General features: G+C 35.9%; 1 protein-coding gene and 1 long non-coding RNA gene across 6 annotated transcripts in view; one reads left to right on the top strand and one right to left on the bottom strand.

Annotated features, from left to right (window-relative positions):
• Positions 1 to 19,318, bottom strand: part of CDH8 (cadherin 8) — a 379,890-nt gene that overhangs the window by 264,829 nt on the left and 95,743 nt on the right. The window lies entirely within an intron of this gene.
• LOC134731780 (uncharacterized) lies at positions 12,288 to 19,115 on the top strand. Its single transcript, XR_010114367.1, has 3 exons — positions 12,288 to 12,399; positions 16,109 to 16,175; positions 18,437 to 19,115. It is a non-coding gene; the product is annotated as an uncharacterized lncRNA (long non-coding RNA).

The raw sequence follows: 19,318 nt of genomic DNA, 5'->3' as shown, positions 1-19,318 counted from the left end.
CGAGGTCAAGAGTTCAAGACCAGCCTGGCCAATATGGTGAAACCCCATCTCTACTAAAAAATACAAAACTTAGTCGGGCATGGTGGCACGTGCCTGTAACCCCAGCTACTCAGGAGGCTGAGGCAGGAGAATTGCTTGAACCCGGGAGGCGGAGGTTGCAGTGAGCAGAGATCACTGCACTCCAGCCTGGGCAACAGAGCAAGACTGGGGGAAAAAAAAAAAATAGAGGTCATATCAATTCTGAGCCACCTCTTCAGAGACAAATGAAATACGCAGCCGAAGTTGTCCACAAAATAAAACGAGGTCTCAATTTCTATTGCTGTGTGTGCACACAGCCCCAATAATTTAGGAAAGATTTTCCTAATCATAGGACAGAAAGAATCCAGGCCTTTGACAACAAATATTAGCTGTCTGCCGATCAATACTATAGTGCACTTTAAGGAAATAAATAGCATGCATTCGTAAATATTTTCCATGCAAATTTTGTGTAAAAAACAATCACCTTCTAAAGATATTTTTATTATATGAGGAATTCGCATTTACTGTAGAATATGTGGCAAATTAAATAAGCATACAGGGCAAAATAAAACACTCCACCCAGAGGCAATCATCTCTGTGTATTATTTATATAAAAAGACATATAAAGAGAGAATTATGCTACACCTGAGACAGTATTTTATATACAATTTTGCATTGTGCTTTTTTCACTTTATTGTTTTTAGATAATGACATGCTGATTTTTATGTATAATTTTTATATAAATAATGTACATGTGAAAAACGTTTTTATGAAAGTTCTTTCTAGAGATCCACTGATGAGAGGGACTTGAATTTTCATAACCATTCCCACTACTGTCCTATGTTGAGGCAATTTTCACTTTGTCATGTTCATAACTAATGCTATGTTCAGCTTTTTTGATCCAGAAGCTATAAAATGTAGATTCATTCACATGGAAAAAATCTAAAATCGAGGCAATTATATAAATGTCTTTTTAAAACTCTAAAATTTATAAATCATGTACAAATTTATGCAATTTTGGAGTGGGGCATTTTTAAACTTTATTCTTATTGAGAATAGATGAATATAGTTCAAAGTACATGTGATAATTTAATACACTCATATAATTTGTAAAGAATAATTCACAGTACTTGGGATATCCATCAGCTTAAATATTTGTATTTTCCTTATCCTAAAACCATTTAAATAATTTATGCAGTCTGGCAAAATATAATTGCCCACCTTCTAACAGTTGAGAAATGAATAATAAAGCTTATTGACGGGTAACAAAATACATCGTGTCACATTTCTACCAATAATTCATATACGATATTAAGCTGTATCAATGCTGTCTTGTATGTTGCCTCATTTGATTTTTCCCACAACCTTGGGGAATTCTTCCGACAATGAATGAAATTAGACATCTTGAGGATTAGAACACAGGCGTCTTCATTCCAAATTCAACTCCTTTCATTCCACCATTGGTCAAACACTCAATAAGTATTTTATTGTATAAAAAGCATTATCTGAACTAAAATTAATTGATAATGGACACCCGCACTCAATGTTTTTAGTCCTCAGGGTCATCACTGATACCTTTTGCCATTAATAATCCATACGAGTAGCAGCATAACGTTTGGGAAAAAATTATAGGGTTGGCATCACAAAACATGGGTCTGAAAGCTTCAATGTATGACCACAGGAAAGTCAAATTTGTTTTGTTTTAATTTAATGAACATTTTAGATATGAAGAAATAAACTCTTCCCTCTTTGAACTGTTGTAAATAATAAGTGAAATACTATATGTCAAATATACAACATAAAGCTGGCATATTCAAGTTCCTTGACTAGAATATTCTGAGGTGAATATTATCTCAGGTTATTATGAAGCCCTGGCAATCTAGATGGCTAGAGGATATATATATATACATCACATATATAAATATTTAAATATAGATAATATATATGTGATGTATATATGTGATAAATATATATTTAAATATATATAATATATATGCGATGTATATATTTGTATATATATTTAAATATATATAGTAAATATATAATATATTTAAATATATACACATATATATCTCTTTACAACAGGGTAAACTTCTGCAAGTATCAGAATCATGGGTATCAGAATCCTAAGTAAAAACACAGATTCCTGGGCCCTCTCTAGCAATTTTGGGATGGGACCAAAAAAAACTTGGATTTCTAAGAAGTTCCTGGGTGATGCTAATATTGTTGATCCAGGCACCACACTATGAGGACTGCTGACTTCGAGATCAAAAAGTTATTCCTTTCTGTGGTTGTTGTTGTGTTGTTGTCATTTTAAGCCTGATACTCTAAGTGGGATGGTATTATTTGGCAATGCCACTTTTAATAAGTGCTTCGAAATGTTTCCATTAGGGAATAATCAATTTTGGGTTCCAAACATTTTTTGGGACTTTTGAACATTCACTTCTGAATACTAAAACACTTGATTATGTTGAAATATACACAACCCTTCAACAATTATTTATAATACTTCTACTGTGTGCACAGCATATAGGTTCTCATGCATCATCTTGTTAGAGGCCATAGCAGATTCCCATTCTTCTTATAGAGTTAAATATCAGGCCAAAGTTACCTGCTCACCCAGATCCACATGTACATGGGTTATTTAATAACAAAATTCCTTTCCCACCTCTGACGTCTACATTCACTACTGAAAGTTGTTGAAAATAATAAGCTTGCTAGACTTCATCAGTGTGTTCTCATGTGAAGGTTAAAGAGCATCACACTCAAAAATTGCAGTCATAAATATACAGGATCTTGGTGATTGATAGAACAATATAATCAGAAGAAATGAATATTCGTTTCTGGTTTTTTTTTTTTTTTTAAAAGAAACACTTAAACTAAAAACCTTCTTCCACGTAGTCATCTTTAGTTACTGCCATTCTAAAATTCAACCTTCTATTTTTGGCATCTCCTCCTGTTTGGGCAGAATAAATCAATAAGTAAAAACGGTTTAAATAAAGAGCTGTTAATTGTCCTGAGGAGGATTATTTGTAAGACAATCTTAATGTAGGATTTCCGTAGAGTTGCTAATTGTTCCGTACTTTGAAATTCATTTTTCTGAGAATGAGATGCAGTTGGTAATGTAAATATCAACCAGGTAGGGGGTGTTACTCTGTATTAGCATCCACATTATTATTCAGTCATAATTAATACACTCCTAAAATAAGGTGTTGACAGCATTCCTATTCAATCATATAGCATATGTTTATAGTCTCACACATTGAGGTACACACATAATTACAATATATGTGTGAGAAAAATTGCTGAGGCAGTCCAAGAAGCCATGCTTACACTAATTGAAAACTGCCATTGTCCAATTAAAGCAAGCGAGACCACAGGGTGGCAACACTGTCAAAAGCCTATCAGACATGGCCACACTGGTTAAATTACAAGACAAAATAAAATAAGAAGAGCAAACGAGGTTTTGTTTCTCTTGTTGTGGTTGTTATAATAGAACACTGAGAAGCTAATGGCAATCAAGATGCTCGTTGTTTCTCCTTACCCCAGTTAAGAATTAATCTCAATAAAATACTATATTATTACAGAAAATATTGAGTAGCTCAAAAGCACAAGGCTCACCTTTCACCAAAATTGATGCTATTTGAAGGAGGAGAAACATTATTTTTACTGTTAGAGATGTGACTTTGATGACTTTAGAGAAGCTAAAGGAGTGTGCTATTATAATTTGTTTTATTTTTATTTTTCTCCATTAGGCCTCATTAGGAAATAATGAATCACATGTAATTACAGAAGAATCACTCCACACTCATTTCAAAGCATCAAGCAACATAAATTTCAAGGGGAGTTTAAAGTAGGGTCACTCATCTGCAAGAGCACAATATACTACTCCTTTGAGGAAATGTATGTCATAAAATGTGAAATTCAAGACTCATAGTAAATATCCACTTACTCCATAAATGATTTGACTTCTGAAGTATTTTTTTAGCAGGAAACAACAAAGCAAAACAAAATCTCTAACATTATTCTTTCAAAAGCGACTCCAACCAGGATCAGGTCAGAATAGCAAAGAGGAAAAGATGGAGAAAGAAGAAAACAATAAACGTATATTAAGAATCTACTATATACCATATACTGTTCAAATTGCTTTACATACATTACTTCATCCTTACTATACCTCCACAAGGTCGTTTCTTTTTTCTCATTTGATCGATGAGAAATCTGAGATTCAGAGTAGATAAGTAACCTGCTCCAAGCCACACAAGCTAATAAGAAGCAGAATCATAAAATGTTGGTCTGGGACTCAGAAGGGGTGTCTGTGTGTGTGTGTGTGTGTGTGTGTGTGTGTGTGTGTGTATACATTTACCTTACAAGTGGGAAAATAAAGTCTTTGTTCCAAATATGGGAAGAATGAAATAGAATAAACATTCATTGAGGTTTGATCCTTTGGCAGATAATTTAAATCACAAGACAAAAAAATAAGAAAACAGATATTTGAACCCAAGTATGCCTGACAGCAGCCCATTAATCTCCAATACTTCACATTCCTTTCCAAAGTCTTCTGATTTATTTATAGACAGTTTTTCTTCCTGTCTTTGTAACACCTTCTAAATTAACACCCTGATCTGTGTCCTTGTTAGCTATTTTTCTAAAGGGTCAGCTCCTAAATTCACCAACAGATGAAAACCATTAGGTGGTAGAAGGACTTTTTTATATCCTTAGGGTTCTGTGACACCTGACAGATGGAGCATATGCCCACAAACGACCCAGCATTTAAACAATTGTTGTCTGTGCAACAGAGACAGGCAGAATGCAGTGTGCTCAGTCACAGGAGGCACTGTTAAAGGATTCGTAATTTTGATTCAATAGATTCCATTATTTCTTTTGTGAGTCTACATGAGTCTCTTTAATAGTAACGGCAATTTTATGTAGACTCACACTGGAGACTGGCATCTAGGGTGTGCTGAGCTAATGGCAAGTTTTGGGAGGAAAAATGGATACAAAAGGTCTCATTTAAGATATTATGCACTTTTTATTTGAAGTGGCTAATTACTGCCATTGAACTCTGCCATTCATATCTTTCATGACAATTTCAAGGATAAAGAGTAAAAAACAACAGACACATTAGAAGGCATTGCATGAGTCATCGCCTGTTATCTGAGTGCTCCACCAGTTAGCCTTGGAGATCATTCATATTCATTTCTCTCCTCTTTTCATTTTGCCTTGATTCACTTGTCATGTAATTCAATACCCTTGTACAGTAGAAAGAGTATGGGTTTTGAAGTTATTCAGTCCTCAACTCCAATCCCAGCTTTGTGATTTAAATATCAGGTAACTTCAGACAAATCATTTTACTTCCCTTAGCTTCAGTTTCTATATTGCTACAGGGATAATACTGTTTTATGGAGTCAGCATGAGGTTTACATTAACTAGAAGTATGCCTATTAACTGGAAATAGTAGGTACATGGGTATAGATATAAGTATAGTAGATACAGATCTTGATTCGACAAACATTATTTTATTTCTCCTTCCTTAGGTCTTACAGTAAACACACACACTGTACATATTTTTAATGTTAAATCATAGATATTATATGTGTATATTTATAAGTATATATATTTGTAAACTAATTCTAGAATTCTATTTGAAATAATGCTAAAACTGCAATTATAATTTTAGTTAGATATATGCCTCCTATCAAATATCAAAAGGTTAATAATTAGTTAATATTTCCACATAAAAGTCACATTATTCACTAGTTCCGTGACTCAAAACTAGGCTTTCTGTGTTACTCAAATCATGAGTAATGTTGGGGTCAGGTGGCACCCCATCAGGCACCCCATCAAGTGGCACCTAATGACCCAGGCATCGTCAAACTCTGTGCCAGGGGCAGGATCTGTTGTGATGCCTCAGGAGATGTGGCATGAGGGGCCCAGTGGCCAACACGGCTACCGCATGATACTGAAGCCTCAATGTATCAATTTCAAATACATTTGTTGAAGATATTGTTTAACAAGAAGAGTAGGCTAGTTAAAATATTTGAAAATCATTGCTGTGGATACACTAATACCTATCCTTACACTACATACAAACACATGAGAACTCCATTGCAATATTATTTGTATAACCAGTCCTTCCCTTCGGTAAAGTTAGTTCCACTGAATTGCACTTTGCATGCAATAGTTGCACTTTTGTGACCTACATTAAGCAATGCTAGAAATTAAAAGTCCTATGAAACACCTCACTGTGGTATTACATGGCTGGTTTTAAGAACATTGCTCATTACACTGCCTATTGTACCACTAACAGAAAATACTTAGGGGAAAACAAGTAGTCCCAACAATAAGACAGTAACCAAATTTCTTGATGTGAATCAGTTTATTTTATCTTTTAGGTATTTTGATTTGTACTACTAATCAACTTTTATACTTCACAATGAATACTGTGAATCTGAGAGTCAAATTTTTGGCCCAGTCAAAACCAAAGTTATAGGAATTCTATTACATAATGTTGCATATTAGCTACATTTACTATGCCAGTTTTGCTCTTTCATGAAGAAAACTTGCCAGCTCTAAGACATGAGATAAGAAAGCTTGTGCCATCTATGGCTCTTGACTGTCCTGGGTAACTGCATCTATTGTGTCCCTGCACTATACCTCCTCAGTTGCTGCCTTTCTCACCTCCAACTCTAAACCTGGAGACAAAGACTGCACCCCTAGCCACTGAGTGTTGTAACCTCTTGATTCTAACACTGGCCACTGTAGTAATGCTCCCACTAACCGTAAATAGTACAGGTTTAGCATTATTTTAAATGAGCAAATAGAAATCACACTTTATTTTAGACACACTATGAAAATGGGCGATATAATAAGCCATCTCATCAAAATATCCTTTCTCTGTCTACATTGTATTCTAAGAGGCCTACACATTTGGGCCTAAGATGGCATCTGAAAGTTGTAGAAAAGGGACATCTACATAAAAGCAGAAGTGTCTGTCAAGTGACATACATTAGACTGTTCTTTAATAGAGCTTATAGAGTTGTCTTTAGGTTTTGTTTTGTTTTGTTTTGTTTTGTTTTGAGATGGAGTCTCGCTCAATTGCCCAGGCTGGAGTGCAGTGGCACGATCTCGGCTCACTGCAAACTCTGCCTCCTGGGTCCACACCATTATCCTGCCTCAGCCTTACGAGTAGCTGGGACTACCATGCCCAGCTAATTTTTTTGTATTTTTAGTAGAGACGAGGTTTCACCGTGTTAGCCAGGATGGTGTGGATCTCCTGACCTCGTGATCTGCCTGCCTCGGCCTCCGAAACTGCTGGGATTACAGGCGTGAGCCACAGTGCCCGGCCTGTTTTTAGGTTTTTACCTGTTGTCAGCTCCTGTGTTATGTACTTCCTATGTATAAGCATCTCGAACCTTGGTTTCCTATTCTGTACAGAATGGCTGAGGTTACATATCTAGTAGCTTTGGTATCAACACAGTCACCCTGAATCCAGAACTCTTTGTCTTAACCATGTAACCAAAACAAAAATCTGACTACAAAAGGTTTGGGCTAGGTGTTTTCATTCTCAACTATCTCAGAAAGGGTTGGCTGTTCGCCTACATGGATTCAAGATTCTTATGAAGATACCTATTATACTGAGCTTACCAGCAGGGATTTCCAACAAATCCACAAACGGACTTATTATACCTTATTTTTTAACAGGTTGAGAATCAATAAATCAATCAATAGATTGATACAAGACTGGGTGCACTGGGTTGTATCTGCAATCCACCACTTTGGGTAGCCAAGATGGCAGTATATCTTGAGGTCAGGAGTTAGAGACCAGCCTGGGCAACATAAGTTGACCCCTTCTCCACGAAACAATTTAAAAATTTTAGCCACACATGGTGGCAAATGCCTGTAGTTCCAGTTACTTGGGAAGCTGAGGCAGGAGGATTGCTTGAGCCCAGGAGTTAGAGGCTGCAGTGAGCTATGATCATGCCACTGCACTCCAGCCTGGGTGACACAGCGAGACCCTAGTCTCTTAAACAAAACAAAACAAAAAAATTGATATATTCAAAACCCATGTCAATTACATGACTCAGCCAAAAGCCAATATTAAATAAAGTATAGTCATAAGTCAGTTTAACATATGCAGAGTTTGTTCTTCTATGACTCTGTTCCATAACAAATATATGTAAGGGATGGCATTTAAACAGAAGGTTGATTGTTAATCAGTTTGTAATCACAGTAGTGATTATAACTGAAAGCTGAAAAACAACTACTTACTTATATTTGTATTATCCAGTGTCAAGAGTAAGAGAAACATTTAAAGTAAAAAGAGCTGTCAATAGTAAAGGTAAAAATTTTATTAATACAGAGTCACTGCCCAGGATTTTCTTGTTTAAATTAACTAAAGTTAGAAAACACACACACACACACACACACACACACACACCTATGTACACGCAGGCATTTTTTAATGAGAAATTCAAATTTATTATGTTTAAGTGCATATAATCTTTAGATGAAAATTAATGAACTGTTGCTAGGATGTACCCCAACTTAAGAACAGGATAAGAATGATTTGAATTTAGCACATTAAGTCACTGACCTTTGCTTACACTACAACTAGATAGCCTATTTGCCGATGCACCCTTGAAAAGTATTTGAAAGTAGCTTATTTCTTTTACGCCAAAAGGACTGTAGGTTTACAACCCCGCATTGACCTTTTGAATTCTGAATTCACCATTCACAAACCTTAGGAGACACTTGCTTTGGGCTTAGAATATGTGTTAAGAACTATGTGGACTCTTTATTTCATCAAAATAAGCCATAAACTCTTTTTCAGTCCTGGTAAAATAATTTCCGGATTTATAATACCTAAAGTAAGAGTTTGTACTGTATCATTTCTTTCTCCTTGGACCATTAAGGATTTCCTAACCACAATTTTGTCTAGTTAAGAAAAGCAGTCTCTAGATATTTGGCTGCAACAAAACAAAAAGCCATAAATGTCACCCCCAGCGAAATTCCTCATGTTATTCTTCAATGTACAGCTTGAATAGCCCAAGAGATAAAATGCAAGCTTTCAAAAAAAGTCAAACTTACTTCCAAATTGGGTTTGACTAGCTAAATGCTCATTTAGCCACATTATCAAATTAAACAAGTTACTGAATAGTCATGTCAAAGATAGTACTGACTGCAGCATTTTCTGTGTATTTGATTATATCAGTTCGAAATTGTGAGATATAAACGTACAGTAATAATATATCACTTAAAATGAAAAAGTTGAAATCATGAGGACCTTTTGTTTTGTTTTGTTGTGTTGTGTTGTGTTTTATTTCAGAGACAGGGTTTCACTTTGTTGCCCAGGCCAGAGTGCAGTGGTGTGATCACTCCACCGTCATCTCAAACTCCTGGGTTCAATCTATCCTCCCACCTCAGCCTTCCAAGTAGCTGAGGCCACAAGTGCACACAACCATGCACAGCTAACTTAAAAAAATAATAATTATTTTCATAGAGACGGGAATCTCACTATGTTGCTCAGGCTGGTCTCAAACTCCTGGTCTCAAGTGATCCTTCCACCTCGGTTTCCCAAAGCATTGTGATTACAGGCATGAGCCATGGCACTCAGCCTAATAAGGACTTTTCTAAGAAAACATTCAGTAGGAATCACCTGTTTCAGGGCATTCGGACTGAATGAAATATAAGCAGTATGTTGCTGTCATCACACTGCTGAGCCACTTTTCCTGGATATTAGACACCCCCACTTTCCACGATCAGTAACTATGCCACCAATGTCATTTGGGCCACTCAGAAAGATTGTGAGGGATTTCTCCAACTGTAAAGTAAATGTTACATAAAAGTAACATTAATTGTAAATGTTAAGCAAAATGTTAGACAAAAATGCTACCCACAGTTATAAGACATACCCTTAAAACATCTATAATACTAAAGGTGTGGTCCTAGGATTTCTGCTGAAAACATAACACACACGTGTTCAAGGGAGCTCATGCACATATACACAAATCTAACCTACACCTGGCTTAGAAGAGAAATGTGATAGAATATAATGAAAAAGCACAGGCTGGGTGCTATGGCTCATGCCTGCAATCCCAGCACCTTGGGATGCCAAGGCGGGCGGATCACGAGGTCAGGAGATTGAGACCATCCTGGCTAACATGGTGAAACCCTGTCTCTACTAAAAATACAAAAAAATTAGCCGGGCGTGGTGGTGGGCACCTGTAGTCCCAGCTACTCGGGAGGCTGAGGCAGGAGAATGGCGTGAACCCGGGAGGTGGAGCTTGCAGTGAGCCGAGATCGCACCACTGCACACCAGCCTGGGCCACAGAGAGAAACACTCGGTCTCAAAAAAAAAAAAAAAAAAAAAAAAAGAAAAAAAAAGAAAAGAAAAAGCACAGAATATCTCCATGACCATAACATATTATTAATTTAAAAGAGAGCACTCTGGGATCTGTTAGAGATATTGCTAAAAACAAAAGATGAAGCATTACTAAAACAAAAATGTAATTCAAAGATTTTGAATAGATGTACTCTAAAAGTGTGTTCAGAGTGTATATATTTGTTTCACCAAATATATGCTCCAAACAAGAGCATATTTATGCTCTGTGTAAAAGTTAATCTGGAGTAATGTGATTTTTAATATATATAGTGTCCTTGAATATTGTACCACTCCCATATAATGACCCAGAACTCTCTCAGGCATACAGTAAAACAATAGTTTAAGAGTGGTGAAAGTTGTACCATTACTTATTTTCTAGGACCCGCTTCTCATTTATTATTTTAAAAAGCAGTTGTTACATGACCTATTCTAAACCCTGTGGATATAAGAGTGAATAAGTCAGAGTTGTTTCCTGTCTTCTATCAGCCCCTAGAACTTGATTTGAATTTCACAGGAAAAAACACAGTAACTTTAAAATAAAAAATAACCAGCTGCAGGGAAAAAAGATCTCAACCTTTAGCCTAGTACTCTAAACTTTAATGTGGACCTACACCTCCTGGGAATCTTGCGAAAATACGTATTTTGATTCAGCAGACCCAGGATGGGACCTGAGGTTTTTAATTTCTATGAAGCTTCCAGGTGATATTGAGGTTGTGATCCAGGAAGCCCTTGGACACACTTTGAGAAGCAATGCAGAAATCCTTTCTTTGGTCAGTGTAAATGAGGGATAACTGCCCTTATTAAAAGGAAGTGACATTGACCAAGGAGGCTGTTGTCTTCTTTCTTACTCCTACATTGAGAGTGAGACCTTCTCATCTCTATTTTTAATATACAAAAAAGTAAAATTAGGAGAGATTGTATAGCCAAATTTAAATCTAGGTTCAGTCCAAAGCTCTTTGTCTTTCCAGTTAACTCCATTGTGCACCAAATTGAGAGAATCAATACTATTCAAAGAGTTTCAGAAATCAGAGTAAGTCCAGTATGGTCAGGCAACAGAGGAGAGTGACAAGACGAGAGGCTGTATTTGCAGGCAGTAGGCTGTTTGTGGGCATCTTATATTATGCTGGGGGCATAGATATATTAGGGATGTTGAACTTTTACCCACAAGGTCTTGGAGAAACTAACAAATGATTTAGAGCAGGAGAGTAACATGTCCAGACATGTATTTTTGAAACATCATTCACATTCCAGTGTGGAAAAATGACTGAAATAACGTGATTCTGAACTTAGAAAAGATTTTTTAAATTATATATATCCTTTTAAATATGTAGTGAAATAAACCAGACAAGGAAGGGTAGAAATGTGGCTTAGGGTCGCAGCAGCCCAAATGGAGAGACAGTGAGATTGAACACATATTTATTGGGATAAATTATTAATGAGGATACTAATTAATCTATGTGCCTATTTTTTTCTTTTAGTGCTGGTGGTGATTTTGTTTGTTTGTTTTTTGCAACCTTCACATGTGGCAAAAGAGACAGAGCTCCACAAGATTTTTCTCCTACTAATTTAAGGTCTCATATGGTCTAGTACATTTTACATTAGCTTTTACAATGTTTCCCAAAGAGAGATACATATGTTAATTTTAAGTAGTAAAGAGAGAACAATTTTAAAAATACATGGATTTATTTTTCTCTGAATAAGGAGAGGAACTAACACATCAAAACTTGCGATTGTAGTAATAATATTGGTTATGTCAGGTCAGAAATCATCTGCTATATTCAGACGGGATCAATAGCAGGAGTGTGTTTGGATGGTGCTGGCATATGGTGCAAACTAAGAAGATAATACCTGAATAAATGAATTTGCCTCATCCCACACCTTACAGAAGCACTGAGCAGTTCCCAGATTCAGTAGAAGCCAGACATCCTATCTAAACCTCTAGAACACCAGGATCCCTGCTGCTGAGAACCCCAGGCACACGAGGCTGCTTGGGAAAGGTAGGTAGCAATATGTTTCAGAAGCTTTAGAGGAAAAATATGAAACGTGCTTGGAAATCTGAACAAACACCCACCTTCAAGCCTTCCCTCCTAATAAGCATAGCTTATAACAACAAAAGGCCTTCTGAGATGCCTTGGATAAGTTGTAATTCTATGCTAGTTAGTGTAAATTGAGGAATAGAAACAAACGGAAAGCTTATGTAAAGATTGAGGAGGGACAGTATACGATATTGTATCCTATGCATTTAAGAACATGGGTTGTATATCACCCACATTTGCTATGGTATATATGCCACTTACTTTACCTTAAATAATTTACTTATTTTATTACAGTATTTTAGATGGGAAAATATAAAGTCAAAACAGAACTCTGAGAGGTAGGTGTCTGGTATGAAGCAATTAATTAATGGAAGCTTAACTTATTATATCATTATAAGTACTATGACTCTTTCCCTGCCCCTAAATGGATTGAAACTCCTAACCATTTCCCACTCACCTTTGTATCTCTGGCACTGGGCATAAGGCTTAGTGTGTTGTTAGTATTCAAGACACGCTTGTAGAATTATTCCATGACCACAAGCACTAAAATCGCCAGAGAATTTAGGTCTGATTGTCACCCGAAGCTTTTCAGGGATAAAAATGTGAGCTTCAGCTTCCAGTGCAATAATTACAACTGCGGGATATGACTCCAGAGTTACATCTCATGCCAAGTCCAAAAGAAGCAGACCAGATAGAAAACTGTGTTGAGAGGGTTGCCTGCTGGAAATATTTTGAAATTTTAACATTAATATTAACTATCCCATCATTTTTTGCATCTTTTGCAAAGCCGTGGTGAATGCGGCCTTTATATAAGAGAGGAGGAAATGATTACCCATGGATTGGACATTAGCTGACATTATTGATGATAATACTCCAGCGTCCTACAAGTTAACTTTAGAAGAGGCAAAAGTAGAGCAGTTACAGTCTATCTGCTTTAAAGGAGCCTGATAAATGTCAAGCTGGGATGGAGTTATCCTATTTTGAATGCATCAGTAAGCTTTAGGATGTTTATGTATGATGTATAACTAGAAAAATGAAGTCATCATATTATTTTATATGAAATGAATTAACAAATATATTTTCATTAAATTTCCATTAAGCTCAAATACAACTTTATGTAGGCAAATCCTGAGTGGAGGAATTTAGAAATGATGAGTAGCAATAGCATATAGCTGAAAATAAATATCTACAACTGTTTCTGGACTTTAGTAATATAGTATTGAGAATGGAACTATACTTTTTAATGTCCTTACATTTGAATGTCCTCATCTTCATCCCTATCCTGATCAGGAGCTGACACTTACATACCTTTTATGGGAAAGGAAGGAAGAAACCTCCTATTTCTTAAATAGCTATAAAATTTTGTTACTAAGTCTATTTCCTGTGAGTTCACTATTCATTTTTCTCTTTGGCTTTATGCTTATTATTTTTGGAGCATCTAGTGTATGCCAGACATTTTACTATGAATTAAATGCACCTAAGTATGTAAGACACTTGTGTGCTCATCTATTGGACTCTGTGCACCTTGAAAAAAGAGAAAATAAACAATGCATGCAGTATAACATCATGGGTACATTTTTAGCCTGTTTAGGAGTCAGTATGGAAAGCTGTTCATTATTTTTGGGGGACAGGGGGCTGTCCATGATAAATTCACATAGTCATAATGTTGGGAGCTAGATGTTAAGAAAGTAAGACAGTAGGCATTGTGAAGGTTTATAGCACAAGCTCTGGAAATGAATTTACTGAGTTCAAATCCCAGAGACCCACCAAATATTAGCTGTATCCTTTAAAAAGTCAAGTAACTTGTGAGTAAATCAGTGTTTTTATCTCTAAAATGGGGGCAATAGTAATACTTGCCTTATAAATGTAAAAATTCAATAAGCTAAATATGTAAAAAGAATTTAAAGCATATCTGTCACATTGTATATACTCAAGGGATATATTTACATTGTATTAATAAATATTTACATTGAATATTTACAGCTCTTACTTTCCATATCTTCCTGGTAAGAGAAAGAAAATAGCATTTGAGAAATAATGAATAATGAGAGGAGAAGCATGAGTTATGGGGCATTCAGGTAAACAATTATATAGTGCTGAAAATAAAAATAAAAACACCACCAACATTTATTAAATATTTAACACTGCCAAACAACCATGCTATGTTCCTCTGTTTCATTCTTACAACTCGGGGCAGTAGATAAGGATTGCCAAAAATTGTTAGTTTTCTAACAAGATTAAAAAGACAAGATTGCTCATGACTCTATCAAGGAAAGGATGTATGTAGTCACAGAGAGCAATGTGAGAAGTCACTTGGAGACGGCAATATGCCACCCGCCTCCCAAAGAGGCATGTTCAAGTATTCATGGATCATCATCCTTCTGGTACCTAAGAAAGATAGATCCAAAAAACCTGAAGTCTTTTGTCTTGCTGAATGGGATATGCAAGTATGGGGGTCCAGAAATTAACTGCTCAGTACAAAGGAGACAAAACTGAGGACTGCCACCAGGGGTCCCACTGATCATTGCCAATGTCCTGCTATGTTTCTCTAATTAAATAATGAATTTAAAAAATAATTTTGGAACATATTAAGAACCTCAGAATTGTCTAATTCTATAGTTTATTATTAACTTCTAAGCAATATTATTTTTTATCTTATTATTATATTATTTTAAAGTAGTTTTAACATTTAGATGCAAATTAAAATCACGTATCTCGGAGATTTTGTAAAATAGCAATGGCTAGGCATTGCTTCCCTGTATTCTAAAATAGTAGATTACAGTGGAATTCAGAAATTAGTATTTTTTAAAGCCTCCCGGGTGATTTTAACCTCCCAGGGTTTTTTCAGGATTGAAATAAACAAACAAACAAATAAATAAAACCGCTGTTATTCTACTTTTCTGTGGAGCAGCACTCAAGTGTAGTTAGTGAGTCTTCTCTGTGAAATATAAATCTTTAATTAGTATACTTATACATTTGAAACTTTAAAACATTGTTCTAGAGCTATAGTTCTCAAAGACTTGGGGATAAAGAACAAGAGAGAGTTGCTTACTATAGCATGATTTCTACCATAGGAAAGATCTTAGATTTGTTCCCTAGAACAGAAGGAAACCACCAAAGGACAATCACTAGGAAAGACTCAGGTTTGTGTCATAGCAAAAATCAAACTGACAAACTGACAATTTGAGATACAGTTCAATTGAGAGATTACAAGTCTTAATGCTGGACATCAGTGATCAAAGAAATAAACTTTCTGTTTACTATCTGTTCCTTCCTCCTCACTTTTCTCAGCCTCTGGAAATATGTGAAAGCCAAAGAGGGCAGTAAACAGCAGACACTTTACAGGCAAAATTTTCACAGAACAAAACAATCATAGCAACTCATGTGGAGATTTCCCTAAAATGTCACCTATTTCCCAACTTTTAGTTACGATAGAGCTAGTATCACATATCTGTAAAGGATCTTGGATATATTCTCCCAAGTCATCAAACCTGAGGTATAAACTTCAATGTCTATGAAGGGAACTGCTTGCCACCTTAAGGAAAAAACTTTCTCTGGGCAGTAACTGAACCCAGGAGTCCTGAGTCAGGGGCTGAACATCTAATTGTGTTTCCTTCTTTTATCAAGGCACACCTGTTCCAAATTGCGTTATTTCTATTTATATTTTCAGACTGGAGAAGTGCCGGGAGGATTAATTACAGCAGTTAATGTTTCCATTTGAAAGGAGATGATACTCTGTAAGTACTAAATATTTTTAAATGTAATGGAATTAAATTGCTTTAAAAGAGACAAATGGTATAATTCAGTATTTCACTGATGCCCAGAAAACTACAACACTTCATGTTGAGTCATCAGGATAAAAGTAATAGAGATTTTTTTTAATTCTCCAAATCATATATAAAATGATTTCATTGATTGTGTATCTCACTGATTCCTAATGAAACACAGATCTGTGTAAGACATGAGTGGCTGTAGAGAAGTTGATGAGGAATGAATTAATTACCCAGTTATCCCAAATGGCATTTCTTTTAAAATATACATGATTTCCATGTTCTTACTGTCATTTCCAAACTGAAATAGTTCATTCTAGGAGAAGAATAGCATAAAATTAGGAGTATACACTCCTTGCATTTAGATATTAATGAGAAGCCCCACCATCCTCACTCCTGTGGGAATCTCTCTTCACCTGAAGGGGAAATATATACAGCTATTTTTTGTTTTCCCCTGCAACAACACAGAACTAGAGGCCCTACGCCTTGTCCACATGTCTAAGAATTGCAAATATACTTCCTAAATGTTAGTGTTAATAAATAATACATATGGCAAGTAACATTAAAATGTAAGGTACTGCAAATAATTAAGCTAGAAATAAAAAAAAATAAAGTGCATCTGCCTGGTAACCTCTTGTTGTTAGTCATAGCTGAGAAAAATCCCTCAAATTTGTCCAAAGATCAACATGTTCAAGGGATTTTTATTCCCAAGGTGTTTTCATGGAAAAGAGGGTGTACTGAATTGAGGTTAAACATGCAGTAGGCTGCCTGGGTCCTTGACCTCACTTCAATGTCTACACACTGTGTGAACTTAAGCAATTTCTCAATGTTCCTGTGAATTAACAGTTTTCCATAAATGGGATGATGCTAAATGAGATGATATATGTAAAATGTTCAGCACTGTGCCAGCTATTTAGTAAGCATTTACTAAATGTTCATCATTATCCTATTACGTGTAGCTGTACAGTATAAACACGTCCATCACTCAGAAAAAGGAAAGGCAAGGAAGACGAAGAAATCAACAAGGGCTCATTCATAGAGAATAAGGCACTCATCTGTTCATAAGATTCTGAGTTTCTTAATTCCTAGAGGTGATGTTATTTGAGAAATATTTAATGCTCTTTAGAATTTGGTATCAATATAGATATTGGTATTAGATACAGAAAGATGAAGACGGATAACAAATACTTCTATTTATCACAACAATTCAACTTGTTTCTAATTAGAATTAAGTTTCACAGTTCAATTCAGAAAATATTTACAAACAAAACATGAATTGGAAAAAACTTCATTGTTACCTAATCAGGAAACAATAATGATTTCTAAGTCTTCCAGATTATCAAGATTAATACCCACAGACATCATTCTAAATTTAAATAAACAAAGTTTGAAGATGGGGAAGCATTAATGTTCCTCCTTTGCAGATTTTTTTTTGACAGCTAAGTTTAATTTATGCCATCATTTGGTAAATATTCACCAGGTGACTTTTACTGTGATGTTTGAAGAACCCAGCTATCTATTTCATAACATGACATTATAATTTATTAGCATTCCAATTAAAAACATAATTTGTCTATAACCTTCAAGTTTATTATTTATACTGCACCTTCCTAGTAGCTAATAAATCATTTGTAATTGACTATAATACCAAAAAGCCAAATACCAAGCCCTATAATAATCTGAAAATGATGGGCTATGCAAATAGATCTGCCTCTCCTGCTACACATAAAGTTAGAGAAAAGGGTAAAGGTTTAGCAATTTGTAGAAAGATGTGAAACAACATTGTAAATAGCTGTCACTAACGGACTATCTGCCATTTCCAGGGACATAATCATTATTTGTCACATGGCACAGATAAGAAGCTGAGACTCAAAGAATGTAAGAAACCTGTAACTAGATCACATAGACTCCAAGTGAGGGGGGACAGGATTTTAGCTAGAAATATCCGGCTCACAAAACATCAAACCACTTCCAACACATCTCTTCCAAACCCAAACAAAAGAGGTGCATTCCCTTCTTAGCATATCTCCTTATTAATTCACCCGTTTTACCACATCAAAAATAATCAATATCAAAGAGAAAATACAATTCAGTTTTGAATTATATTTCTAGGTTAGTCATAGATTTTTTTTACATAAAAAGAATTTATTAAAAATAAACTTCTACCTCTTATCCCCTTTGACATCTTTCTTACGTCGAATGGTGCACATCAACATGAGTCACCACAGGATCGAATTATACTCTGCTCTTTGCCCCATCTAATATTTATTTGCACATTAACGATAACACGACTGGCTAGAATTGGCTTCTGAATATGTGTGCTCCTTATCAAGGCCATAGTTTACAGCTTTGCTAGGGAGAGCTATGCTAATGAACTAGTTTATCTTTTTTTTTTTTTTTTTTTTTGAGACAGAGTCTCGCTCTGTCGTCCAGGCTGGAGTGCAATGGCGTGATATCGGCTCACTGCAACCTCCACCTCCCAGGTTCAAGCGATTCTCCTGCCTCAGCCTCCTGAGTAGCTGGCACTACAGGCGTGCGCCACCACGCCCAGCTAATTTTCGTATTTTTAGTAGAGACAGGATTTCACCATATTGGCCAGGATGGTCTCAATCTCTTGACCTCGTGATCGGCCCTCCTCGGCCTACCAAAGTTCTGGGATTACAGGCGTGAGCCACTGCGCCCAGCAGGACTATTTTATCTTAAACAGAGACTTGGAAGAGAGGCTGCTGGAATCCCTAAAGTCTCCCTGGATCTGATGTAATCATGTCTGGCTGACTCAACAGCAGTGGCTTGGCAATAAAATGCAATACGGAACACCTGGAGAGATGCCTCCTTCTCTGTCTTTGTCTATCTTTAAAGCATCCCAGAGTCAAGTTTTAAGATGTCTCAGATCTCAGGACAAGAGAAACACTTGCGTAATGATAATCATAAAAACAGTAATAGCAGCAATGCTAACAATAAGAAAATGTAGGAAGATGTGGGAATTAGAAATGAGCATATTAATCTTGTAGCATTTTAATGCACATAGAACTCAGTCAAGTTGAACTTGACACAGAAAAATATACAGTAATTTCGTGAGAATGCAAGATTGTTTTCAAACAATTGTCACA

This window comes from Symphalangus syndactylus, chromosome 11 (assembly GCF_028878055.3).
Source record: "Symphalangus syndactylus isolate Jambi chromosome 11, NHGRI_mSymSyn1-v2.1_pri, whole genome shotgun sequence".
NCBI classification, from domain to species: Eukaryota; Metazoa; Chordata; class Mammalia; order Primates; family Hylobatidae; genus Symphalangus; species Symphalangus syndactylus.
The sequence above is the reverse complement of the archived record's forward strand: the minus strand, read 5'-3'. Positions and strand labels throughout refer to the sequence as shown.